The sequence below is a fragment of the Ovis aries genome, chromosome 4 (genome assembly GCF_016772045.2).
Source record: "Ovis aries strain OAR_USU_Benz2616 breed Rambouillet chromosome 4, ARS-UI_Ramb_v3.0, whole genome shotgun sequence".
Classification (NCBI taxonomy): Eukaryota; Metazoa; Chordata; class Mammalia; order Artiodactyla; family Bovidae; genus Ovis; species Ovis aries.
Window position 1 is genome coordinate 77,733,124 of NC_056057.1, and position 26,665 is coordinate 77,759,788.

A 26,665-nucleotide genomic window follows, 5' to 3' on the forward strand; every position below is an offset into this window, starting at 1 on the left:
GTTCTCAGGACTCGTGTAACCAAGTTGGCACAACTGTACCAAGGGAGAGGGACAGCCCCCAAGGCCCCATCAGAACTATTCTGCCCTAATTGCCTCTTATTGTTGGCCCACATAAGATTGCATTTGACAAAACATTCCTTAGCCTTAATGTTTAAAATGACAAGTCTAGGCAGAACTCTCTTGCTTGCCCACATGCATCTCTGACAAATGTCCTGTACCAATAAATTTACTTCTTGCCTATCACTTTGCCTCTCACTGAATTCCTTCTGCACTGAGACGCAAAGAACCTGAGCCTCAGTTAGTCCAGACACAGGGGAAACACTGACTCAAACTGCCCACCCTGGCCAGGCACCACAGTAACCATTTGCATGAGTTACTTTACGAGAGGAGGTCCTGGTAAGGAACATGGAACTAACAAGCCACCACCAACCAGAAGAATTCAGGAAAGGTCAAAAGAAGATGCCACTTGTCCTACCAACCTCCTAGGACCCACCTCTCTAGAATCCATCTTGATGAGCAATGCATGCATCTCCAAGAAAGACCCTGAGTCAGAAGGACTGGCCAGAGACAGCCTGGAAACTAATTTCCTCACTGTAAAATCCGAGATTGTGAGCCATGAGACAGGGCATTCCTCCTGGGTCCCTTCCCCCTCCTGCTCTCCACTCAGTCGCCCCTTCCCAATAAAGTCTCTTGCTTTGACAGCAAAATAAATAAATAAGATGACAGGTCTATCCTAGTTGGTACCTAATTCTTACTGGTTTAAACTGATACATTATGGCTTCTTGCTTTGGGTAAGTCCTGCCACAAACCACTGGAGGTCCCAGGGCACCAGTACCTATTTCTTGATTCTGGAATGGATGTGTTGGAAGAGGTTTCTGTTGTGATCCTTGAGCTACAACGTGTGTAGTCTGGGTCCCTACACACTAGGCCAAAATAAGACAAAGCATCCTCATGATAGAAAACAGTTAAAACCAAGAATTTGTCGACTACTTTATTTCTCCCAAGAGAGTTTCCAATATCTCTTTGCTTTTGCTATTATTCCTTGGAATTAAGTTTAATGAGCAGATGTGATTTATGCCATGTATTTATAATAATCTGAACTTCGATATTACATTTTCCATCATTGGCTTCTTTGAATTTGAGATATTTGCACCAGGTTTAGAAAGGCTCTTTTCTCTGTTTTGTTTACAGCAGATGCTAGAAAAATATAGCCAAGAAAGAAAAAAGCAATCATCACTTATCTGCATAGCCTCCCACCAGTTTCTCAAGATTTGAAAAATACTGCATCAGCCATACAAATAGCACAGAAATGCAAAGGGGTCATCCTTTCTAAAAGATGCACAATCCTTGGGTCATATTTTTTTAATCTTTCCAATTTAAAAGAATGCCTCATTCATATACAAGCTGTTTTTGAATACTTCTGATAGACTGGTTACACAAAAACAAATTCCATGTGGTTCTTTAATCATTAAAGGGTTTACAGATAGGCTTAAAAAATAAGAATCATCAATATTTAGAAGCGCCATACTGGGGAATGGACAGTGTTTGCTAATGGATAATGGCCTTTTTTTGGCAGAGAGGCGGGTGTGACAAAAATGTTCTAAAAAAAGATTGTCATGATGGTTGTACAATGCTGTGACTATACTAAAAAACACTGAATGTCCAATACAAATGGGTAACTACAAGGTATATTGGCAAATGAATTACATCTCAATAACAGTGCTACTCTAGGGGGTCGGCATAGAGCTTAGTAGGTCACTGAAGATCTGAATCAGCTTTGATTAAATAAAAAGTCATATTTTGAGGCAGGACAAGAAAAATGGAAACATAAAGCTTTTCTCTGCCCACTGTAGGCCACCTCCCTTCCCTCTCACCCCACCCCTGCACAATGACAGAGATGCCTGCTCAACCATAAAGATCAACTTTACTTCATTTTCTTCAATTTTCTGACGGCTTTTTGACTCCCTAAGCAATAACCCCTTTCTCAGTCCTGTCATGGGTCATCATGACCCACCATTCATCTTGTACACGCAGGCATCTTTGATGAACTCTACATACAATGTCAATGAGCCATTTCCCACAAAGACAGTGACTGCTGCAGAAGAGGCTGGTCAGATGACCTGGGGAGACACTGGCCAGGCTCCTCTGTCCACGGGATTCTCCAGGCAAGAATACTGGAGTGGGTTGCCATTTCCTTCTACCCAGCCCAGGGATCAAACCCACATCTATCGTGTCTTCTGCCTTCACAGGTGGATTCCTTACCACTAGCACCACCTCGGAAGCCCTAATGTTTATGATACATTGTTACGAGCTGTATCACTTGTATTCTGGCATTTTATAAGATTAGTTCCTTGCATTATCAAATGTGTGACAGAGTCACAGATGATTAGGTGATTTGAAGTGATTGATCAAATATATAGTTCTGTAAGATCAGTGATTGAAAACAGTGTAAAAACTACAGATATGGGGAAAGCAACAAGAGGGAACCTAGGAATGAACATTCTAAGCACTGTGGGACAGCTTGGCCACAGAACGCCTCCCAAACCTTGGTCGTAATTAAGGTCAAAGGGGAAGGGACTGTAAAACAAAGAACGGTACCCACCATTCAGCTCGACAAGAACCAGATCATTAACACTGCAGTCACTGACTTACAATACACCCTGAAAGGAGTCTGGGGCAAAGACCGGGATGAGGCACTTCGTGCACTGAGAAAACTGGGGGAAAAAACTGGTCCTCAGATAGTCAGATATTTTCAGGAGCAATTTTTATAAACCTAGTTTCCTGCCTCTTCCTATACTTAGAAGAGCCTCGAGGCCACTAATTAAGATACCTGTTTCTGGATAATAGCAGCAACCTTCCACCAAGATGTGTGCTTGATTGTACGTACCCCTTTGTCAGTCACGTCTATCCTGGCCGCCCCCTTTCCCACTTCAGAACAGTGCTCAGAGCCCTCTGAAAGACCATCTCCAGGGTTATAAAGCTCAGGTTGGCTCAAATAAGTTTTTCCATCTCTTTCTTAGATTGACTATTGATTAATTTTTTCACCAACAGTTCTCTTGAGGGAGAGGCAGAGAAGGCAGGATAGAGACCGCTCCACAGAAGTCAGAAATCAGACTCGTGTATTCCCCTTGCAGCACCCCTACCCACGGGTTGACTTATCTACATCTCACACTCCACATGCCCACAGCTGATGCCTAGTCTCTCCTCCAGACCCCTTGATGAGCAGTGTTCCACCTCTGCTGACTGTGATGTTGTCACTGGGGGACTCTCTGTGAAACCCCACCATTACCTCCATCCTCACCCCACACTGGGATGGGTCATTTGTCTCAACAGGCTTGGTATTTGTCTCCCTCTGTCCAGCTTTATCCTCCAGTGACCATTCTCAACTAATACTTTCGGGTGGATAGTCATCAGCTGGAGGCATTCCTCAGGATGCTGACAAGCTCCCACCTGCCCCAGGTCAGGGTGCTGTTGGCCCCGTGCACCCAAGGCTGCTTTAACGTGTGTCTGCCACAGGTGTGTGCTCTCCCCTCCTCGCTTCCACTTCTGTGAGCTTACATACGGTGATCATTTGGCTGACAGGGCCTCCTTTACTCATAAACCAAGTCGAGAAAGAGAAACTTGAAACAGAGATAGATTCACAGACCTAGAATATATACTATGGTTACCAAAGGGGAAAGGGTGGGGAGGGATAAATTAGGAGTTTGAGATTAATATACATAACACTATATATATAAAATAGATCACCAACAAGGACCCACTGTGTAGCACAGGGAACTATACTCAGTATCTTGTGATAACCTATAATGGAAAGGAACCTGAAAAAGAATAGATGGATAAACACACATTTTATGAATGTACTGCTGCTGCTGCTGCTGCTGCTGCTGCTGCTAAGTCGCTTCAGTCGTGTCCGACTCTGTGCAACCCCATAGACGGCAGCCCACCAGGCTTGCCCGTCCCTGGGATTCTCCAGGCAAGAACACTGGAGTGGGTTGCCATTTCCTTCTCCAATGCATGAAAGTGAAAGTGAAGTTGCTCAGTCATGCCTGACCCTCAGCGACCCCATGGACTGCAGCCCACCAGGCTCCTCCATCCATGGGATTTCCAGGCAAGAGTATTGGAGTGGGGGTGCCATTGTCTTCTCCGATGAATGTTCTACTAGGTATGAAATCAGAAACTAGTGACAACTTGCTACAAGATTGTTATTTTCAAGATTACTTTGGTTATGTTATTTGGGAACTTAAACTTCAATGAAAAGCATTTGTTACAGAGTCTGTACCTCTGTGTTCAGGTCCTTAAACCCAGCTTTCCACAGCCTACCTGAAGGGATAAGCCCTCCTAGGCTCCTGCCAGCCAAGCTTCCCCAAGTTGACAGATCTCTGTCCACAGATGGTGACCCCAGCTCAGCAACCGATCGAGGCATGTGCTCTGGAAGAGAACACCTCGAGAGCATGGATCCATCAAGCGTCAAGGTTAAAAGGCACACCCTCCCGTTTATTCTGTCTGGCAAGTTCTCTATCTTCTTCATCTCCAAATCAGTCAATGAATAGCTGAGAAAGTCACTGTCAGGATTAGAATAAGCAGCCTGCACATTTTCAAAGATTTTTCCCCAATGATTTGGAAAGTGTTAAAAGTCCATTTGGGGGGCACATCCTGCTGGCAGGAGCAGGTGGACCACCAGAATCAGGGCTTCCTCCCCCAGCAGCACCAAGACAGCTGACAGATCCTGATGCTCTGCCTCATCCCCCCTGAGTCTCAGGGAGACACCTTCTGCTGTGATGACAGAAGCATGACTTTAGTTGGGATGCAAACTCATGGATAAAAGCTGGTATTCCTTGCCTTCGAGGGTCTTTACAAGCCAGATATCCAGTCTTTTCTTAAGGATATCTCCTGTTCACCTTGATCAGACTCCAGAAAACACTGTCATCTCCTCCCCTTTCACAAACTGTCCTCCAGCATGGGCCCCTGAGGATGGATGCACCCACCATCCTGCGAACTTTCTCAGGAGTATCTGAATTCCTTAGGACCCCTTTCGTTCCAAGTAACACAAATTCAACTCAAATCAGCTTAAGCAAAACGACAATAAGAATTACTGCTTCACACTCAGGTATGGACTTCAGGAACTGCTGGATCCAGGGGACCAAACGCAACCGGGCTTTGGTCTTTCTCCAACCTTCATTTTGCCAACTTCTTTGGTTTCATCCCAGATTTCAAACTGCATCAGTTCAAAGTTTCTAAGACAGAAAGAATCCCAAGGATCCCACCTGCCTTCTGGTTTTGAAGAAACTCATGTGGCCTGTGTGCCCCCAAACTCAAAAGTTAACACCCCTACTCTTGCCCAGCCCAGGGGACCTCAGTGATGCCTACTGGCCAACAACCCATTGTCAAAAACTTCTGACCTTAGCAATGTTTACAGCCTTACACATGCCCCGTTCCAAGCTGCAGAATTTTACAAGAGTAAAAGCAGCTTTGTCTTCTGCCAGCCAGAGTACTCCTGAGACCCGATTTGGACTCAGTTTGGACAGGGCACTTGAGGACAAGGCCTGTTGGGTTGCTGCCCCAGGTTCGAGCCCAGCCATGCAGAGGAGAGCAGGGAAAAGAGGGTTCTTATATAGAGAACAGTTCCACTCAGCGGTGCGTGAGAGTGGCCACTCCTGCTTTTAACTTGATTGTTTGACTCTGGGAAAGTCATTTCTGAAACGTCCGGGAAGGGCCCAGGGTTACACCCGCTGACCAGTGAGGACTGACCTCAAGACCCTCACCCCAACCCACATCTGCAGCCCCAGCCCTTCCCTCACGGCCCCTCACAGTGATGGGGGGATGCATGTCCACATGACCCAGGGGAGGTCACCACAGAGCCAGCCAGGGACCCTGCCAAGAGGTCAGGCTCCGAGCCCCCAGGACTGAAGAGAGGGTGCCACACCTGGGGGCCATCTCACATACACAGCTTTGTCTCCCGCCCTTGGCCGCCCCTCCCCATCATGCTCTGCCTGGCTCCTTCCTCTGACTGTGGTCACCCCAGTGTTTCTCAGAACCCGGGCCGTGTGACGGGAAACCAGAGGTCCTTGTTTAAGGAGTCAGGGCGTGCAAGCCCACCCTCTAGCTCTGTGATGGCCCTGTTTCTGCTGCCTGGACTCCACCTCTGTACTGGCCTTTCACCTTGTGCAGTCAACTTCATGCTCCTTCTGTCTGGTGTGCCCAGGCACCGCCTTGACTGTGGGGTTCCCCCTCCATCAGCACGCAGCTTCTGCCTGTGCCAGTCACACTCCTCGGTCCCAGGTTCCTGGGGGCCCTAACACACCTCTAATCAGGAAAGCTATCCCACGGCCATACATGCAGGACTGGACGAGCCACTGTCTCGTGGGCTTGCCCCTCAACTTGGGGATGGTATGCTAATTTTGTCCGCCAATCAGTTTAGGTTAAGATCCAATGTGGGGACACAAGGGAGAGTTTTTGAAAGCTGTCAAGAGCTATGAAGGTATCAATAGGGAAAGCATCCAACTCCCTCTGCTGAGATCCCAGTGCAGCAAAGTAATTCCCAGTCTGACAGACCAGGCCTCCCATCACAGCCCTGCCATGCATTGGCCCTGCCACTTGGGCATGGGACTTTCCCTCTGAGCCCCCATTTCCTCTTCTTCACATGGGACAATGACGTCCCATCTGAGACATGATGGGAGTGGGATGAGAGAAGCAGTGCAGATGGTGCTCCCCTCATGCCCGGCACACTCCAGCTTTCAGCATGTCATTTATCACTTCTGTGTGCTCCCAACACTACCTTTTTCCAAGTAGAAAATCCCAAACAGGGACTTGAATCTTGGGGCAAGGGAGGAAGGAGTGAGGAGGGAAGTGGGAGGCGGGTGCAGAGCACGAGGCAGGTCTGACCTGATGATTCAGCAGGGAGAGGAACAGAGAGGTCCCCCTGCTCCCATTCTGAGAGGTTATTACATGCAAGGATGCAGGGGGGAAGAGCAGCCAGAGGTGCCAGCTCCCCAGGTCCTCGTGCAAGGTGGTGCCGAGACCAGGGGGCCAGAGAACAGACAAGCAGAAATGGGACACCTTTGTCTGCTGCAGAGAAACAGTTCTATCATCTAAAGGGAGGTGAGCAGAAGGCTTCACACCTCCTCAAAATTCAGGAGGCAAATGAGAAAACACTCGAGATAGCCTTCTTGATCCAGGGAAGGGACTAAGAGATGGAAGCCCCTCACAACTAATCCTGGGGTCTAGGAAGACCACAAGGCATTCTGAAAAGACTGGAGTTCAGCCATAGCTCCAACCCTGCCCCGTGGTCTCTGCGGACACTTGAGAGAGGCCTTGGAGAAGCTGACCTCCTTTCAAGGGAGAAGGTTCTGGGTGGAGTGGGGTGGACAGCTTGGTAAAAGGCAAGACTGCATAGTGAGAGCCCTCTTCAGGGCTGAAATTTCCTCCAAAGGGCATCGGGAGCCCTCGGGATTTGAAGCAAAATAATCTAATCAAATTGGCACCATTTGTCTGTTATGTTTCCTGAAAGCAGAAAACTCTGAAGAGAATGAATATTTAAATCATCCTTAATAGGGAGGGTAGGCTTTTTGTTAAATAATACAAAATAGCAACAGATTTTAAGTTTGGCTCTGTGTAAAGTCTAAACTCCACTACTCAAGAAACTAAGAAAGATATTTTGTAAGATTTTCTTAGCAGATTATGATGTATCCCAGACTGCACTGGGCTTCCTAAGTTCTTCTGGGTTTATTTTATGAGATACCAGCTTTTTAGCAGTCAGTCCAAAGAAGGGGATTGCTACAGGGGAAAGTTAGGATGCCATTAATGTAGATTTTAGAAAAAAACTGAAGTTTGGGCTGGAGAGAGCATCAGCTTTGTTAATATTTATTTAGTACTGCAAAGTCAGGTCTGACTTGGGACGTAAAAGTCATGGAAAGGATGCTATTCTTAGAACTTCTCCTGGGATCTCTGCCCCTGAGGCCAGGAACTCTGGAGCCCTGAGGCACCAAAAAGGCCTGAGCAGGAGACAGTGGCCAGTTGTTTATTACTTGCAAGGATGAGGGAGGAAGGTCCCCCACCCCCAGAGAGAAAGAGGGCTCACTGGGGGCCACTGTCTGGGTTATCAGACTGCCTCTAATTGTACTACCCCCGCGCCTGGCCAGAACAGAGGCAGATGTAGCTGAAACAAGTGAAGAAGCAGCTTCTATAATCCATCCCCTCTTTTGACGAGGAAACGAGGCTCAAAGAAGTAGGGTGTCCAGTGTGGACCAGCCATGATGCTCTCCTCTGATCCCATAGCACGCGGCCAGCAGCCTGTGAACAGGGCAGCTGCCCAGACACCCCGCCTCCTCACCGCAGCCCCATCTGGTCCCTGACCTGCCTCCCGCTCATGGGTGGGTTCCGCCGGGTCTGGTTCCGCCCGCCCAGTGTCTGACCCCCACCCCCAGCCACACAGGACAGCTGCAAGCGGCCGGTCAAAGTCTTACACTGCAGAGCCAGTCACTCTCTTGTAAATAAAATCTCCCTGGAGCCATTTCTGGCAAATGACACCTGGACAGCTGGAGTCTGTGTGGTTTGCTTTTCAGAGATTTCCTGATTTCTGGTGGTGGACAGCCAAGGCGAAATCCAAATTCCCATAATTTAGACACAAGAGCCTTGGGACTGTGTGCAGCTGATGGGACTGAATCCTCAAGTTGCCATCTAAGGGTGTGATCGGGTTTATCTTTGTCAATCAATCCAGAACAACTCACACCTGAAACAGGGGGGTTGGGGACAACAGCTCAGAGACACACCCCAAGCCTGGGCGACAGGGCGGGGGGGACTCCTCCTCACTGCCTTCACTCCCCATGGCCATGGCCATAGTTGTCTTCAAAAGCACATTTCATAGACTCCTTTCTTGTAAAGCAGTTAGCAAAGAGTGGAGGAGTCTTCTTTTTTGGCAACTGTCACGACTCAGCCGGACAGCAGTGCTTCAGCCAGCATAATCCTGTTTTCCTAATGATTCCTCTTGGTTTCATGAAATCAAGACTTGCAATGTCAGGAAGGAAGATGCAAAGGCTGTGAAACACGTGTACTGAAAAGGGCCCCAGTCAAATGTCTGCACTTTGCAGTGGTTCTTTCACAGGCCGTTTGTGAGGATCAGCCGCCCAGATCCTTCAATGTGCCCCCATGAATCAGACTTGGGCATGTGTCCTGGCTTCTCCCTGGGAGCACCTGCAGGGCTTGACAACCCCAGACCAGTGACTCAGGAGTTCCAGGAGGACATCAGGGGCCACCCAAGGATCCTCCCTGCTGCACCCCTTCCCAAGGGAACTCACCTAAGGTCTGTATTTGAAGCTGCTGAGTTGGTTCCTGCGTCAGGACCTTTGCAAGCTCTTGTCCTGCCTTCAACACTTTTCTTGGCTCTTTCCATGGCTGATCCCCCACACGGTTCAGACTTGAAGCAAGTGTCATTCTTCTGATAGGCCCTCCTGTCATCTCTATCACTCTGCCTTCATTTATTACAACCTAAAGTCATCTTGGGCATTTTGGTTTGTTCACTGCATCTCTCCAGGTAGAAAGCCTACCTTAGAAAGCACCTCACCTACCTTAGAAAGCAAGACAGGACTTTCTTCTTCCTGCCTCCTTCCTGCAGTCACTCAATGAAAAACCACTGAGTGTTTACTCTGTGCTGGGTGGTATTCCAGAACTGTGTGAGCAGGACAGCCATGGAGCTGGTATTCTAGGTGTTGTGGAGACCAGGGTGAGGGTTGGAGCTTAAGAAGAGGATGGGGGAGGCTGTTTTAGTCAGTGGTCAGGAAAGCTCTCTCTGGGAGCCCAGGTGTTAGGAAGGAGCCAAAAGCCCTGAGGAAGTAATCAAAGGACAGAGAGAAGCCCCCAGGTCTTGAAAGTCCATACCTCCAGCCCCCCGTGGTGCCAAACACGTGTCTGGGTCACTGTCCAGGGTCCTGAACCAGACTGTCCAGTGGTCTTGGGTCGGCTAGGCAAAGGTCTGGGCTGAGGTGGAGGCAGAAAGAGTAAAAGCTTCAGGGGCTTAGATCTTCAGTCTAATGGAGTAGCTGGCTTCAATCCCAGCTATTTCCTACCAGTAACTGTGTGTGAGTTAGTTGCTCAGCTGTGTCCAACTCTTTGCAATCCCAGGGACTATAGCTTACCAGGCTCCTATATCCATGGAATTTTCCAGGCAAAAATACTGGAGTGGGCAGCCATTCCCTTCTCCAGGGGATCTTCCTGACCCAAGGATCGAACTCAGGTCTCCTGCATTGTAGGCAGATTCTTTACTGCTGAGCCACCAGGGAAACCCAGCAGTGACCTTGGATAGTACTTAATCCTTGTATAATGGGGCTAACAGACCTACCTCGAGGGTTGCTATGAGGCTAAAATAAAGCCCTGACACACAGTACAGGAGCTGCAGCAGCAGAGTCATTGTTCCTTATTACTGTCAGGGAAGGGCTGACCACTGAGGCAGGAGGGAAGCTGAACTCAAACACACATCCCACGTTTTGCTGTCAGAAGGGCTGTTTGGGGTATTCTGGCTGCCTACCACCCAAGGCTTGAATCCCACCATGGGCAAAAGCTACTCATCTCACCCACATGCACAGGATGGTGGGGAGAGGCAGCCTTGGGGTAGAAGAGCACTTATTTGGAGTTTGCTTCAGATGAACAGTGGTCCACAGAATGTTTGCTTCAGCCTGTCTCCTTGCAACTCCCCCATCCTGGCCCTAGTCCTTTGTGCTTATGGCCGCAGAGGAGCAGCACGTGCCCTTTCTCAAGGTGTCTTTGCAGAATCTCCAGGCAACCCCACCATTTCCTGACTGCAACATGGACTGGTGCACATCACTGTCCACCAGCCCTGCGAGGGAAGCACAGGGGAGGCCCAACTGACAGGGGCTGTCCCAGAGGTCACAGGAGACGGGGATCGGGGGCAAGTGATGCTGGCAGGACAGGGAGGTGGCCAGAGACAGGGCACTGGGGCTCAGAGTTGCTTCACAGTCAGTGAGAGTGATTCTCACGGCCCGGGTGCATCCATGACATCAGCTCCTCACTTCCCCTTCTGGGACTCTAATTCGCATCAGTTAAATGTGACTGAATTAGCCCTCCTGAAACCCCATCCACCTGGGAGCCCGGTGACATCATGCTCCTACAGGCACCCCCTCCCCACCCACCCAACCCCGCCATCGCCTGCTGCGCCTGCCCCTGAGCTGCTGTCAGACTGAATTACCCTGCTTATTAAGATCTCACACAATGGAATGACGAGCAGCTGGCTCTGCCATCCAGCCCCAAAGCATTGAGTTTCTGTAACCCTGCTCCCAGCTCTCAGTGCCGGCCTCTGCCCAGGAACAGGAGGCCCCCAGTGGGAATATGCTGTTCTCTATGACCTCCCCCAATGCCCAGACTCAGCTGCTGGAAATTCAGACTCAGAACCTGTTCACAGACACGGGTGCCCACCAGATCCCCAGCCCAAGCTCCCCAGAGGAGACAGTGGGGCCATGGCCCACAGCCCTGCCTAGCTGGAATGCTCTCCAGGGCACCCACGGAGCCTGGTACTCTGAGGCTGGGCACCCTCACAGAGCATTCCCGGCATCCTCAGCACCCTGTCCTGCTGGGTCCTGGTGGACACCCCCCCTCCACATTAGCGGTCCGCAAGAAGACAGAAGGGGTGAGTGGGGTTGCCCAGAGGCGCCTTGAGAGGAACCTCAGGTTTCAGATTCCTCTGGCACCCCAGCCATGTTGTCAGTCTCACTTTACGCTTCCTCCAAAATCCATAAACCCTGGCAGGGGTCTGAATGCTGCCCCCTCACCACCAGAGGACTCACACTTTCCTCCCTTGTGGGCATCATCCAAAGCCACTCTCTGAGGATGCCTGGTAAAGTGTAGCAGTGTGAGGGGAGACCCAGGGCAGGAAGGAGATGGCCTGGCCCCAGGAGGCCTGGGGCACAACCCAGAACGTCTGTGCCCTTCGGTGAGCTGTGGGCCTCCTTGTCGGGCCCTCGGGGTCTCAGCACCTGTGGGACGTGGAGGTGACAATGGTGCTGCCTCTCTGCCTTACTGTAGGACTAGAGGCAAAGCCCGTGGACGCTCAGTGACCCCCTGGGGTGGGCCCTCCTCAAAGCAGGGACCCTCCGGTGCTGTGGCAAGAGCACACTCGATTTGGGACAGAATTTTCACACTGGTGTTCTACAGTGCCTAAACCCTCACCGCTCCCACCCACTAAGACGTCCGTTCTTGAGGAAAAGAACTCTTCCTGCAAAGGGGGAAATTGAATGCTGAGGAGACAGGCAGGTCCCGGGGACCCCCAACAGCTCTGAACCCGAGGTTTGCCATCAAAGACAGACACTTAGATGTATGTCTGCAGAAGTGGGCCCGCATCTCTCTGAACATTGGCCTCTCTGTCTCTGAAAATGGGATAACACCCACTTCAAAGGACAACTTTGAGAATGAGACCACGGAATGCAGGCTTGGAGCCCTTGTTTTTCAGTCGTTCAGTCATGTACAACTCTTTGTGACCCCATGAGCTGCAGCACACCAGGCTTCCCTGTCCTTCACCATCTCCTGGAGTTTGCCCAAACTCATGTCCGTTGAGTCAGTGATGCCATCCAGCCATCTCATTCTCTGTCGCCCCCACCTCCTCTTGGAGCCCTTGGATGATGCCTGGAGATGGTGAATCTGGATCCTTCATACCACATTGTTTCTGGAAGAGAGCAATGCCCTTGGCTCTGACTGCCTGTCTATGGTGGCTGCCTGTGGGGCAGATTTTAACAGCTGTGGCCATGTTACCTGTATCCCCGACTCTAGAGCAGTGAGGAATCTCTGGGATTTCCAGCCTCCACACAAGGAGCCCACAGAGTCCACATCTTTCCCTGGGCAGTGGCGCCTAGTGGTCAGCCCGAGGCCCCGTGTGATCCACAGCTCGTACTTCCCCAGTCACACGTCATCAGACTCCACAGGGACAGCTGAGGCTCCCTCCCAGCAGCAAAGAGAAGGCATGGGTAACGTGGAAATTCGCCAACCTCTCCTGAAAGTAGAGGACAGGATCCATCCAGGGACACTGGATTCCGGAGTCAATGTTTCGGGCTGCTGACTCCCAAAACAGAACTGATGCCTCCTTAGAACTCCAGGAGAAAAGAGTTGTCTAGAGGTCATCTCCAGGTTTCCCCCAGCAGCCCTTCTGCCACTGCCCCCACACTGAGCACCACCGACCATGCAGACCAGGTTGGTAGAGGGCTCCACACAAGCCCAGGCAGAGAACTGGAGTGTCTTAATGAGCCTGGGCCCCATAACTAAGTCCAGGCAGCCTAGGCATTGATTGCTTAGGGTTCTGAAGGTGGAAAGGCTGAGATTAGGGTACCAGCAAGTTTGGATTCTGTGAGCACTCACTTCTTGGTCTGCGGACAGTTCTCTTCTCACTGTGTCCTCATATGATAGGGAGAGGGGAGAGAGAGAGAGAGGAGCAAGCATTCTGGTGCCTCTTCTTATAAGGACACTAATCCCATTGTGAGGGCCCCATCCTCATGACCTCATCTGACTCTTCAGTTCAGTTCAGTTCAGTTCAGTCGCTCAGTCATGTCCGACTCTTTGTGACTCCATGAATCGCAGCCTGCCAGGCCTCCCTGTCCATCACCAACTCCCAGAGTTCACTCAGAATCACGTCCATAGAGTCGGTGATGCCATCCAGCCATCTCATTCTCTGTCGTCCCCTTCTCCTCCTGCCCCCAATCTGACTCTTATCACCTCCCAAAGGTCCCACATCCAAATATCATCCCACTGGAGTTAGAAAGTGAGGTCTTCAACATATCGGATTGGGGAACGAGAATATTCAGCCCACAGCATAGGGTTTCAGGACACCGCCTGTTAAGGGAAACCAGGATTGGGGGTGCCTATTGACACAAAGCATGGGGTAGAGTCCCACCATTGTTTTGAGATTCACCTTTTTTCAGGACACAGGGCACCATGCCATGGGCACTTCAGGCCCTGCCCCTCGGGAACTGCTGGCTATTTTTATTCCCATCTGGTTGAGATCAAGGTTTTGTTCTGGGACATACAACATGATAATAGACTCCTAACTCCTCTGGGTCTCCCTGAATCCATTTCAATGTGAAGTGGAGGTTCCAGTAGTAATAATAACAAAACCCACCTTGAGACACCGCAGTCTGGGTTAAATGAGACACCGCAGCATTAAATTTCCCTCATAATAAACAGTCTAAAACATGACACTTACCTAAAATAAAAAGATATATTATAGGGTAGAATACAAGGCAAGCACCCACTTTTAATGTAGATTGTGAGCATTCGAGCTCTGTGCCCACTCCCTCAGGGTGTGCAAGCAGGAGGGGCTGTTCAAGAAAATTTTACAGTCAGCTCAGGCCTCTGTGAGGCTAGTCAGCTTCTGGGGTTAGGGATCCCAGGACCACAGATACTGCAGCTGTGTCTCAGGGTCCCAGGGGCTCTCTTGCCTGGAGCCCTGCTTTCAGACCTGTGCTTTCTCCTGAATGGAGAAGCTGTACCTGCAGACATTGGGCAGAGCCAGAGGGGAAGTGGGATGTGCAGCTATTTCAGAAAGCAAATGCGTTCTTTCCTCTTAGTCACCTCTCCTCTTGCCCACATCCTGGGTCTCTCCTCTGAAACAGCTCTGGGTCCCCTCCTACTGAGGGAATGACCTTGACCCAGGTGTTCCCCCAGTTCTCATGTAGACACTGACAGATGACCCAGACACACCCTAGGCTCCTCCTCCATGAGTCTCACTCCACACCTGGGGGCCCTGGGCCCAAACACAATGAGTCCACACCCTCACCTTCCCCCACGGCTCCTGGGGCCCCACAACCTAATGACTGCCATCCATGCTGGTGTGCTGAAGCCCACCACTCCAGTCGAGGCCTGTACTGTTTTAGGCTGGTGCTTTGACCTCCCACCCCCAAAACCCAGCCACAGAGCCAGCTTCATGCTGCTCTGCTCTGCTCACTTGACATCCCCAGCTTCATGCTGCCATCATCTTTCCACTCAGGCCCTCCACAGTCAGGGCTCATCCAAGAAACAGATCTCTTCCTGCTCTCAGGGTCCAGCCTCCTGGTCCAACACACAGGACACAGAGAACAGAATATCCTCCATCAGGAGGGTCACAGGCAAAGCTAAAGTAGATAAATCAGAGAGTGGGTGGGCCAAGGGTGCGGGGGACAAGAATCAACCATCCAGAGGGCTTTTCCTAAAACAGGGCATTTGGCAGCAGACCTGTGAAAGACTTAGCTTTGAAGTTTCAGGCCCAACTCAGCTCTGAACATTCCCTGGGCCCAAATGCCACCTGTCCCTGTTCCCAGCTCAAGGTCAACGCCCCCAGTTTTACTGTATTTAACCTGCCCTTTGAAGCGGTGAAATGTGGGCATCATGAGGGAAAGATGGCATCTGCAGCCCCAGAATACACATAAGAAGGTGCTGGGAGAGTCAGGGTCAGCGGAACACAAGGGGACCCACCCACCTGTGCATATTTCTGTGCCCATTTCAGCCAGCAGTTTCTGTGCCCACCCAGGGGGACCAGCAGCCACTGGGTCCTGGACAGGTGGACTCCCACAGCACTGTCTTCCTTGAGCTGTGGTGGTTATTCAGTCGCTCAGTCATGTCCGATTCTTTGTGACCCCATGGGCTGCAGCACACCAGGCTTCCCTGTCCTTCACCATCTCCCAAAGCATCCTCAAACATGTCCATTGAGTCAGTGATGCCATCCAACCATCTCATCCTCTGGCACCCTCTTCTCCTCTTGCCCTCAATCTTTCCCAGCATCAGGATGTTTTCCAGTGAGTCAGCTCTTTGCCTCAGGTGGCCAAAGGATTGGAGTGTCAGCATCAGTCCTTCCAATGAACACCCAGGACTGATTTCCTTTAGGATGGACTGGTTTGATCTCCTTGCTGTCCAAGGGACATTCAAGAGTCCTCTCCAACACCACTGTTCAAAGACCTCCTTGAGGAGCAGAAAACAAATAAAAAGGGAAGTACAGAATGGGGTGAGTGCTTTAAAGGAATTGCTGGGAATTCACAATTTGGAGTGAGGACGGGGTGTCCTTGAGGGAGCAAGCCAGCTGGCCTCTCTGAAGAGAGCTGGGAAGGGCCGAGGTACCACCCTGAGGCCTCCTACATGGGGAGGGGCTCAGGGAAGAAAACACTAGGAGAGGGCCTGGGGCACCAGGAGTGAGAATGGGGCCGCAGTCCCAGGATGCTGTGCCCCACTGACCATGAAGGTCCAGACACCACACCACTCTTAACAGTAATCCTATGAAGGGCGTGGCAACAGGTCAGAGGGAGCAGGGCCGGCACAGGCGAGGACAAGAATACAGTGAAGGGACCAAGGGAAGGGTACAGCCTCAGACGTAAACATAGTTGGGCCTCTATTTCTGTTTCTTTCTCTCCTTGCTGGTGATGGGTCATTCTCTCAGGGAGGTGTTAACCCAACTCAGACTCAGCTGCTCACTCCTTGAAAGCCAATACTGAGAGACAAGTGCTGGGGGAAAGACAGACAGCTTTACAGAGGAAGCTGGGAATTCTGGGATGAAGGTGGACTTATGTCCCAAAGAATCAACTCCTCACTGTCAATCAGGTGGTGGTGGCTTAGTCGCTAAGTCGGGTCTGACTCTTACAACCCCAGGGACTGTAACCTGCCAGGCTTCTTTGTCCCTGGGATTCTCCAGGCAAGAATACTGTAGTGGGTTGCCATTTCCTTCTTCGGGGAATCTTCCCAAGCCAGGGATCAAACCCGGGTCTCCTGCATTGCAGGCAGATTCTCTACTGATGAGCTATGAAGGATATTGTCAATCACAGGGCAAGAGCTTTCAAAGGGGACTTTCAGGGGTGCAGAGGCTGGGGGGTAGCTACATGCAGAACAGCACTGTCAACTCCAAAACTCACCTTGAAATTAGTAATGCAGTGGTCTGATCAATGTCATCCTGATTGCTTTAAGTACACTTAACGTTCAGTTCCAGAGTCAGTGTGTTCCCATTTCCTTGAGGCCAGTTCTCAGCATTGTGCATGATGGAACAGCTTATGTCACGGCTACTGTCTGGTCATCATGTAATTAAGTTTTTCCACCTGACTGGGGCCTCAGTATCTGCAAAACAACTCAAAGGACACGGCTCAGAAGACTATCTATAGCCCTCATGCATGTGTGTGCACTCCGTTGTGTCCAGCTCTTTGCAACCCCATGGACAGTAGCCCACCAGGCACCTCTGCCCACGGGATTTTCCAGGCAAGAATACTAGAGTGGACTTCCATTTCCTCTTCCAGGGGATCTTTGAGCCCTCCAGGAGGAACTAAAGGTCTTTGAATAGTTTGTTTAATGGCTAAACTGCTACCACTTTGTCTTATTTACCTATTTTCTTTTGTTTCTGCATCTCCTCCCTTCTCTGATTAAATTTGTTAATAAAGTTTTTCTATAGGTAAGAAGCAGGCAGAGAACGTGGTGCGGATGGGTGCAGGCTCTGATCTGAGAAAGCCCCATAGGGTCCTGCTTTATTATAGAGGAAGTCCTTCACCCTCATCCATGACGCTGGAAGCCTCTCCAGGTCTACAACCTGAAACTTTATAACCGCAGGGGACACCTGTCCTCCCTGCCAACTCCACATAGAAAAATCCCCTGGGAAGCACTCCTGTTGGCTGAGAGCAGGTCATACGTCCATTCCTGGAAGGAGGCATTTGCTTTGGGATGTCCAATTAAGCACTGCAAGTGCCCCCACCTAAAAACACGCTTCTCATGGGGAGAGGAAGCCCCTCAAAATGAAAGGGCTGCTTTACTGTGAGAAGACATTGTTGGAGGCCCTAGAAGTCCTAAGGAAACCTAGAGCAGGGACAGCAGCCCAGGTCTCCAGAAAGATGACTTTGACAGAAGTGCAGGCTCTGTGGGTACACAGCTGTCACTGAATTTAAATGAGAGTGACCTGGGACATTTTCTCAGAAATGAGAGAAACAGACAGGATGAAGGAAGTGAAACAAAAGCAAACAGAATTGAAGGGAGGGAGGGAGATGAATTTCAAGGCCAGAAGGCAGAGTGGAGGGACATGGCACACCTGGGGTCATTGTTCTTGTCCACAGATACTTGCAGTCACTCCTGCCTTATGTCAGCTCCCAGTTCATCAAAAGGTTTCAGCTACTTCCCTGCCTGAGACCAGAGCACTTTACAGCCACAGAGGTCTTGTGGCCCACACCCAACATTTCCCCTTCTGAACGAGATGAGAAGTGCACACAGCAGCCCAAACCCATTAGCCCTTCTGGCACTTTCCAAGGTGGCAGACTTGGATCCAGGCAGGAGTGCTGACCCGGCTTATGAAGCTTCTGCAGAGGGTCAGCAGCTCTGGAAACAGAAACCACACTGGCCCCAAGGAAGGAGCCTGCGAAGGCAGCACCAAGCAGGCCCTCACACTTACCACAAAGGGCTAGAATAACAGTCAGGTCCATTTTTAGAAGTCCATCAAAATGTCCTGCCAAAATGAAACAAAAGACAATAACATAAAAATTCACGGCAGCAGGGTATGAAAATGAGGGTCAGACGCAGTGCAGGCCACACAGGGAGCCACCCACTGTCTGGTCCCAGAGGGCCCCCAGACTTCCCTCCTTGACCTCACAGAATTCTCCCTTCATCCCAAACATGCAGCATCTCTGGGCCTCCTGCACCTCTGCTCTCTCCACCACTCCTGCCTGCAAATGCCTAGTCACCCTTGAGGCCAGGTCCCAGCAACGCTCAGTCTGGGCAGCCTACCCTGAACCGTCCCCCATAGTTCTCATCTCCCAGCCCCAAAATCATGTCCCCAGAGCCCATGATGCTTGGGCAGTGTGCCCCTCTCCACCACTCTGTATTCAGCCGCTGTCCTGGCACCTGGCACCCTTCACACTCAGTAAATGTCGGGGACCTGTTTGGTGATTGATACAAGGCCTCTGGCTTAAAGGCAACTGACCTAAGGTCATTTTTCCATTCCAAAAACAACTCCAAAAGGCCAGGGGCTCCAACCCACACCTTCTCCTGGTGCCAAAACCCATCTGAAAAAGAGCACAGCACCAGGAAGTCAACTCACACTAGATGGTTTCTAAACAGCAGCACTCTGAGAACACCTTCCCCGGGGTTGGTGGCCTCACTGTCAACCTCTGAAATAGCACAAAGCCATGTCAACTTCAGAAACAGTACAATAAGAAATGGCCAACACTAAGGCCACAAAAACAGCAGGGTTTTAGAAGGTGAAGTTTCTCTATGGATTGGAACAGTTCAAACCAGGAAGATGCCCATGAAAAGTATTAAGTGAGAAAGCTTCCAGTTACCTGGCCTATTCGATCAGGCCCCTCCTTGCCCCTCAGTGGGCATCTGATGTGTCTTCTCTGATGGTTCAGGAGGCAGCAAGAGACCACTAAGTCCCAGGAGGTGGCAAACACCTGCATAGACAAGTCACCTGCAGTGACTGGGCGCCTAGAACCACTGTCACCAAGCCCAGTGTGGGTGAAGCTTCAGAAGCCTTCTCCACCTGAGCCATGGCAGCTCCGGGTCCTCACCGAGAAAAAGACATTTCGTGTTGTGCACAGGGTGAGGACAGGTAGCTAAAGCCAGAATGTTAATCATGGATACACTTATGCACTGTGTATGGTCCTCTCAGATTTAACAGCCTGGTGTGTGGTGTCACAGAACACGCATGCTGAGTCGAAAGAATCTATACTGACTTGAGAGCCTCCACCAAGGTGCTTGGGGTTCCTCCTTGCAAAGCCTTTGGTAAATTGAGGGGAACTCTGCGCACAGGGAAGGTACACAGAGAGGAGAAAAGCAAAACACAGAACGTAACATAGCCTCATCTCCCTGCAACCAAATTTTCAAAATGGTCACCCAGACACCTTTCAATTAATGAATATTCTTCATCTAAAGAGAACTGAGTTTTCTTCACAATTCAACTTATATCAGAGAAAAAGTGAGTCAGTTCTATAATAACTTACATGGGGAAAGAATCTGATAAAGAAAGGATATAAGTGTATATATAACTGAATCACTTTGCTGTATGCCTGAAACTAATACAATACTGTAAATCAACTATATTCCAATATAAAATAAAAGTTAAAAAGAAAAGAAAACGATGAGTCAGAAGGGAAAGGAAAGCTCATTTGGAAAGCTTGGCACCCAATAGATACTCTTGTTGATGTCAACACCAGTCATGGTGATTGCTAGCTGATTAAAAGCTTCACACCATCATCCCATTGCTACTGTTTAGTCACGGATCACTTACCTGCCTGGAATAAAAGGGGGAAGTTCAATATATCAAGGTTTATCCACCATGCAAAATACCCCGCGTCCATTAAAAGAATGAAACAGATGTCTGTGTGCTGTCATAGAAAGCACTGGAGACCTACTGTAGGGAACAAACTGTGCACATCGCTAGGTACACAGATCCTGGCTATGTGTGCGTGTGTGCTTAGCCACTCCCATGTGTCTGACTCTTTGGGACACTATGGACTGTAGCCCTCTAGGCTCCTCTGTTCATGGGATTCTCGGGCAACAGTACTGGAGTGGGTCGCCAGGCCATCCTCCAGGGGATCTTCCCAACCTAGGGATCGAACCTGTGCCTCTTATGTCTCCTGCATTGGCAGGTTCTTTATGACTAGCGCCACCTGGGAAGCCGGACCCTGGTTAAATCCTACTCAGCACAGAAGTGCATAGGGAGGTCCTGCAAGACACTTACCAAGCCATAGCCACACCCACCTCTGGGAGGAGAGCGAACAGGCGAGGGTGGGTGAGGACATGCGAGGTCAGGTTAGGGCATGTAGGGACAGGTGGGGAACAGGTGAAGGCAGGGTAGGGCAGTTGGTGGCTGGGAAGAACAGGTGAGGGCAGGTGAGGGCAAGTGGGGACAGGTGAGGATAGGTGAAGACAGGTAAGGGCAGGTCATGGCAGGTGGAGACAGGTGGGGGCAGATCAGGTGAACTGGCTCATCCTACTCTACACTTCCCGTGTTGTTGGAATCTTTCTCTGAAAAATGGAAGGGCAAGACTTCGAGCTCCCCCTAGTCTGTACCCCTCAATACAAGGAGAAGGCCTTGCCAAATGCCACAATGTGTACCCCAGAGGAAAAGGAGGATGATGACCATCTGGCGGAGCAGCTGGCAGAGAGGAGTGAAAGGCAGGCTGGGCCAGGCACCCTGAGGGGAGGGGGCAAGAGGCTGCCTGGCACCCTCTGTGAGGCAAAGGGGATGGGGTTTCTGGTAGGACCTCTCTCATGTGAACTTGACAGGCCCTGAAGGTGAAGTGGAGTCATCAGGGATAAAATCAGGTTGAGCCCCCAACTTCCAGGGAGGGGTAGCACTCAGAGGCACCAATTCCTCTCTCCTAATGATAAGTTTTTGACAGTGAACATGGGACACAGGGAGAAGCTGTTCCAAGACAGAGTATGCAGAGTTGCCCAGCACACTGCCTCCATGGCGGCTGAATGCAAGCTCACAGGTGAGTCATGCAGGCCAGCTGCGTCACTTGAAATCTCTCATCTGTACCGAGGATTAGACTTGGGTGTGAGACCACCTGGTCAAGTCCAAGTCAGATCCAAGGGCCCAGAGTCCACTTTGGAGGAGGCAAGCTGTTGGTGGGTGCCAGGGCAGCTGGGTTCTCCTGGAGCAAGCCTTCACTCTTCACTCACCCTGAGGGGCTGTCACTCATCCAACTACTCTGCAGGGAGGGATGACTTCACACTGGCTTTCAGGGACCTGGAGAGTTCAGTGTTCTTACAGGAACAGTTAAGACCATAGTCTTGCAGCAAAGGGCTCCTTCCTCCCTCCCCCCCCCCAAAAAAATATGAATTTGACATCCCCCGTGTCAGACAATGAGGTTCTGTTCTCTTGGCCCAAGTCCTTTCTCACTAAAGAATCCAGACCAGACACTTTGAGATATGTGCCAGGCTGGTCTCTCCACCCTTGGCTTTAGGGAAGGCTGCAGGGAGGGCTGGAGAAAGAGTGCCTGTTGGAGGGGACAGGAAGATAGAATCTGAAAAGTGAACTCATGTTTTTATGTTGATCCCCTTCCTCAAGTGGAGTAATGAATTAGGTAAAGAACTATGTCCCAGTTTATAAAAAAAAATAAAGATGCAGGAAGAAGGCTAAAAGGAAGCCCAATGGTGTGTCCTCTCTATGGAAGACCACAGTACACCCTCGTTTTGGTATGGGAACGCTGAGCTTGGACATTCCGTAGGCCCTGGGGCTGCCTGGTGTAACTGCAGCCTTGGTTCCTGCCAACAGGTGTGCACAGAAGTAATTCATGCAGAAGTGGGAACAATTCCAACATCACTGAAAAAAGCGACCGAAGGATGCTAAACCACAAACCAGAGGACCTGCCTCGGACGTCTCAGGACCATCGGCTCACCCTGTACCATCAGCCGTATCCGCACACTGACTCAGCCACTGTAGTGAATATCTTCCTCAGCCTTCAATCTAAAATATGTTCATCCTTCTAAAAGCTTCTGTAATAAGAAGAGTAACCAAAAAAGTAATAAAATGTACCCTTTAGGACTTAAGGTAGAGTTAACAAGATTGACATATGCAGGAGTGGGGCTTCCATTCCAGAAGGAAAGATATTTAGCAGATATTCTAGAGTCCAAATCTATTAATATCTGGGGAAATCTATGATCATAGAAGCCAATTACCTTCTGGAAATGTCTACTCTGATATAAAATGGTGGTAGTAGGGGTTTAGTTGTTAAGTTGTGCCCAACTCTTAAGACCCCCTCCATAGACTGTAGCCCACCAAGCTGCTCTGTCCATAGACTTCCCCAGGCAAGAATACTAGAGTGGGTTGCCATTTCCTCCTCCAGGGGATCTGCCTGATGCATGGATTGAATCCATGGTGCCTGCATTGCAGGTGGATACTTTACCACAAAACCACCAGGAAAGACCTTGACATAAAATGGTTACATACAACTGTATTTATCACCTTTTCCTAAATTTTCTTAAAGGTAAATCAGCATTTTAATTTCTTTGAGGTGATTACATAGTACTTAGTATTTCCGAATAACTGAGTTTCCACATCCTGTAGGATCACAGGAAAGTGATAATTTTTTAAAAAGAATAGAAAAAAAAAATCTTGTTCTGTTTAAGCCTGTCAATGCATCTGTACAGACCGTCACAATTTTTATTCTTCATTTCAAACTGGCAGCCATCAGTGAAAATGGACAAAGAACTCCATTCATTCACCTAACATTTTAAGAACCTCAGATCACAACCAAACACTTAACCAGTTTAGTTGGCCAGGCTGCACCAGGCAGACTTCACTTAAGATATTTCTGTGGTTTCCTGCTCCAGATGAAGCTGAAAATCCCCTCACGGTGGATTTTCTGGTGGGTTTCCACCCAATGCTAATAGCACTCCTTGGAAACAGTTACTGCAGAAAACAAAGTTGTAACCACTCACAGGGAATTTAGTGGCATTTGGTCTGTGAGCAGAACTGTTTTCCAAGAGCCACGGTCAAGACCACTGTAAGGGATCTCACAAAGGAATCAGGGGCCAAAAAGTGTGTCTCCAACCACTCCCCGGGGCAGAGAGAACCTGCTAGGTTCACATCGTATTCTAAAATGGGCTGTATAATCAGCTTTTTTATGGATTTGATTAATATGTTAACATATTAGGCTAGTGTATTTTATTATAAAATATACATAACTTGATCTTCATCCCCTTTCTGGCACAGAGGTACTAAAACCCTTGGAATTTCTTGTGATATGAGTTATAAAGGTATCTCATTATGTTAATGAGATGGTTTTGAAAAGTACCTAAGGATGGAGCCTGGTTGCCAGGAGAACAAACCACGTGATTAGAAGGTTAGAACTTTCTCCATCACTGACCTTCATTAAAGGAGAGGGGCTGAAGGTGAAATCAATCACCAATGGCCAATGATTTAATCAAATGTTCTCATGTAATAAAGCCTCCATAAAACCCCAAAGGACAGGGTTCCAAAGCTTTCTGGTTGGTGAACACATGAAGATTTGGGAAAGTGGTGCTCCTAGAGAGGACACGGAAGCTCCACACCCTTCCCCCTAAATTGCCCTGTGCATCTCTTCCATCTGGCTGTGAAATAAAATTCATATTTTATGGCAAGACAAGAAAAGTTTTAACATAAAAATCTTCTCTGCCCTTTGGCCTCCTCTCTCTCCCACTGTGCACTGTGCATGGACTTAACCTCCCCATCCATATGAACACCTGCTCAACCATAAATGGCAACATTCTCCTAGCATCGACAAGACAACTCCTCAAAAGGCAGCCTTCCTTCTTGACCTTGTAAGGGGTCATGATGTTCTTGAACCAAACTTGGGTCCATTCTCCAACACACAGTGAAGCCAGTCTACTAAACGCCCAGCTGTGGTTAAGGAAAGCGCAGCGTTTGTCATAAGGCACCACAGGGAGAGAATGGCTGGCTCAAACACCCCGAACTCCCACAAGGGCTTCTGAAAGGCATTTTTAAGGCCAAGTTGAGGGGCGGGGGTGAGATTGGTAATGAGCCTGTGTACAACTCTCTGGTTGGCTGATGGCGAGATAACAGGGCAGTGTCACATGGGTCAACCTTATTGATCCTTAGGCTCCAGTAAGCCTGGAGGGCTACATGCTCATGGTCATCAAGTGGTTAATTCTTTCATTTGGTGGAAGGTTTAGCATCTGTAAAACAACCCAGGAAAGCTCATCATATGCTATTATCTAGGCACTTCAGAGAGGAGCTATAGCAGAGGATATGGGGAAGGAGTCTGTCCCAGGAAGGCCCCATAGTATCCTGCTCCCTTACAACGATGATCCACCACTCTGTACTTGCAGATCTGGATTTTGTAAACTGTCAATAATACGTCATTTAAAATACAGCCCTCTGTCTCAAAAAACTTATATAACCATGCTTTGACTTCTAATGGGCTAAACAGTTCTTGGGGCTTTTTGAGATGCTCTTCCAGAGTTATAATCAATTTGGCTTGAATAAAATTTTCCATTTCTTTCTTAAATCAACTGATTAATTCTTCATCAACAATACCCTTTCACCATACCTAGCCATATGAATCTCTTCCATCTGGCTATTTCTGAGTTATATGCTTTTATAATAAACTAGTGATCTAGTGAGTAAAATGTTTCTCTGAGTTCTGAGAGCCACTCCAGCAAATTAATTGAACCCACAGAGGGGGTCACTGGAATGCCCCATCCATAGCCAGTTGATCAGAAGCACAGGTGACAACATGGATGTGGTGACTGCCCTCTGAAGTTGGGGCTCCCAACTTCCTGGGGTACAGTCTTATAGGAAAAAGCCCTTAACCTGTGAGGCCTGATATTCCTGAGGGTAGACAGTCAAAATTAAGCTGAATTGCAGGCTACTCAGTTTGGCATCACAGAATTGCCTTTTTATGGGAAAAACTCTCAACATGGTAATTGGTGGTCTGATACATAGCTGGTGTCAGAATAGCACATACTAACTAAACATTAATTTGCATTAATATATTAATTAACAAACTAATGACTTTTTGACTAAAAAAAAGATTTCAACAACCTGAGTTACCAATGATAGAATAACTTTTCCTTAGAGTACTATTTTCTTCAAACTGGTTAGCTGGATAAGTAACCAGTAGGGCTTCCAAGGTAAAGAATCTGCCTGCCAAACAGGATACACAAGAGACATGGGTTCCATCCCTGGGCTGTGAAAATCCCCTGGAGGAGGAAATGGCAGCACACTCCAGTATTCTTGCCTGGGAAATCCCATGGACAGAGGAGCCTGGCAGGCTACAGTCCATGGGGTTGCAAAGAGTCAGACATGACTTAGCGACTAAACCAACACCACAGGGTCACCATAGCATCTTTCATGATAATGTAGGTCTGAATCCATGGAAATCCAAAGGTTGTGAGCTAATAAGAGCTCTACCTGTCAGAACAGATCAGGATACAGACAGACAGGTCCGTTCTAAGGATCAGTCTGTGAAACTAAATCTTCCCATAAGCGCTATATATGCCTGCATGCTCAGTCATACCCAAGGGACATCAACAAGTCCCACTGAGGCACAGTCAGTCAGTTGATAAATTATGTCTGACTCTTTGTGACCTCATAGACTCTAGCCAGCCAGGCTCCTCTGTCCATGGAATTTTCCAGGCAAGAATACTGGGGTGGGTTGCCATTTCCCACTCCAGGGAATCTGCCTGACCCAGGAATCAAACCCACATTTCTTGCATCTCCTGCATTGGCAGGCAAGTTTTTTACCACTGTGCCAACTGGGAAGCCTCTAAGGGCCATACGGACCATGATAAGAAAGACAGTCAGTCCCAGGACTTGCAGGGGAACAATCTCTCCAAAGTCCTAAAGACTGGTGTCACTTCATAGCTCCAGGGAAAAGTCTTCCTCAGGAAAGAAACCACATCAGATCTTTCAGTATGAAAATGTCGACTGAAAAAATCCACAGCCTCAAAGTTGAGAATTATGTTTCATTCAAGGTCCTTGCTGAGGACTGTAGTCCAGAAGAGAATCTCTCAGATAGCTCTGAGAAAACTATTCCAAAGAGGTAAGAGAGGAGCCAGGATATAAAGGAGTCTTTGCTGAAGAAAATACACTAGTGAAAAGGATCACCACTAAACATAAAAAACAGATAACTCAAGATAATGACTTTAGTCATTAACCTTTAGTCATAAGCCTTTCTATGTATGGGGAACAGCAGGAGTCTGGACTCACTGAAGTTATTCCTTTGATATGTAT

At 49.0% G+C, this 26,665-nt stretch overlaps 1 long non-coding RNA gene across 1 annotated transcript; it reads right to left on the minus strand.

The window, feature by feature from the left end:
- Positions 1-14,193: 14,193 nt before the first annotated feature.
- Positions 14,194-23,681, minus strand: LOC132659747 (uncharacterized). The gene is made up of 2 exons (XR_009600505.1): positions 16,866-23,681; positions 14,194-15,924 (listed from the first exon to the last, which is right to left on the minus strand). It is a non-coding gene; the product is annotated as an uncharacterized LOC132659747 (long non-coding RNA).
- Positions 23,682-26,665: the final 2,984 nt, after the last annotated feature.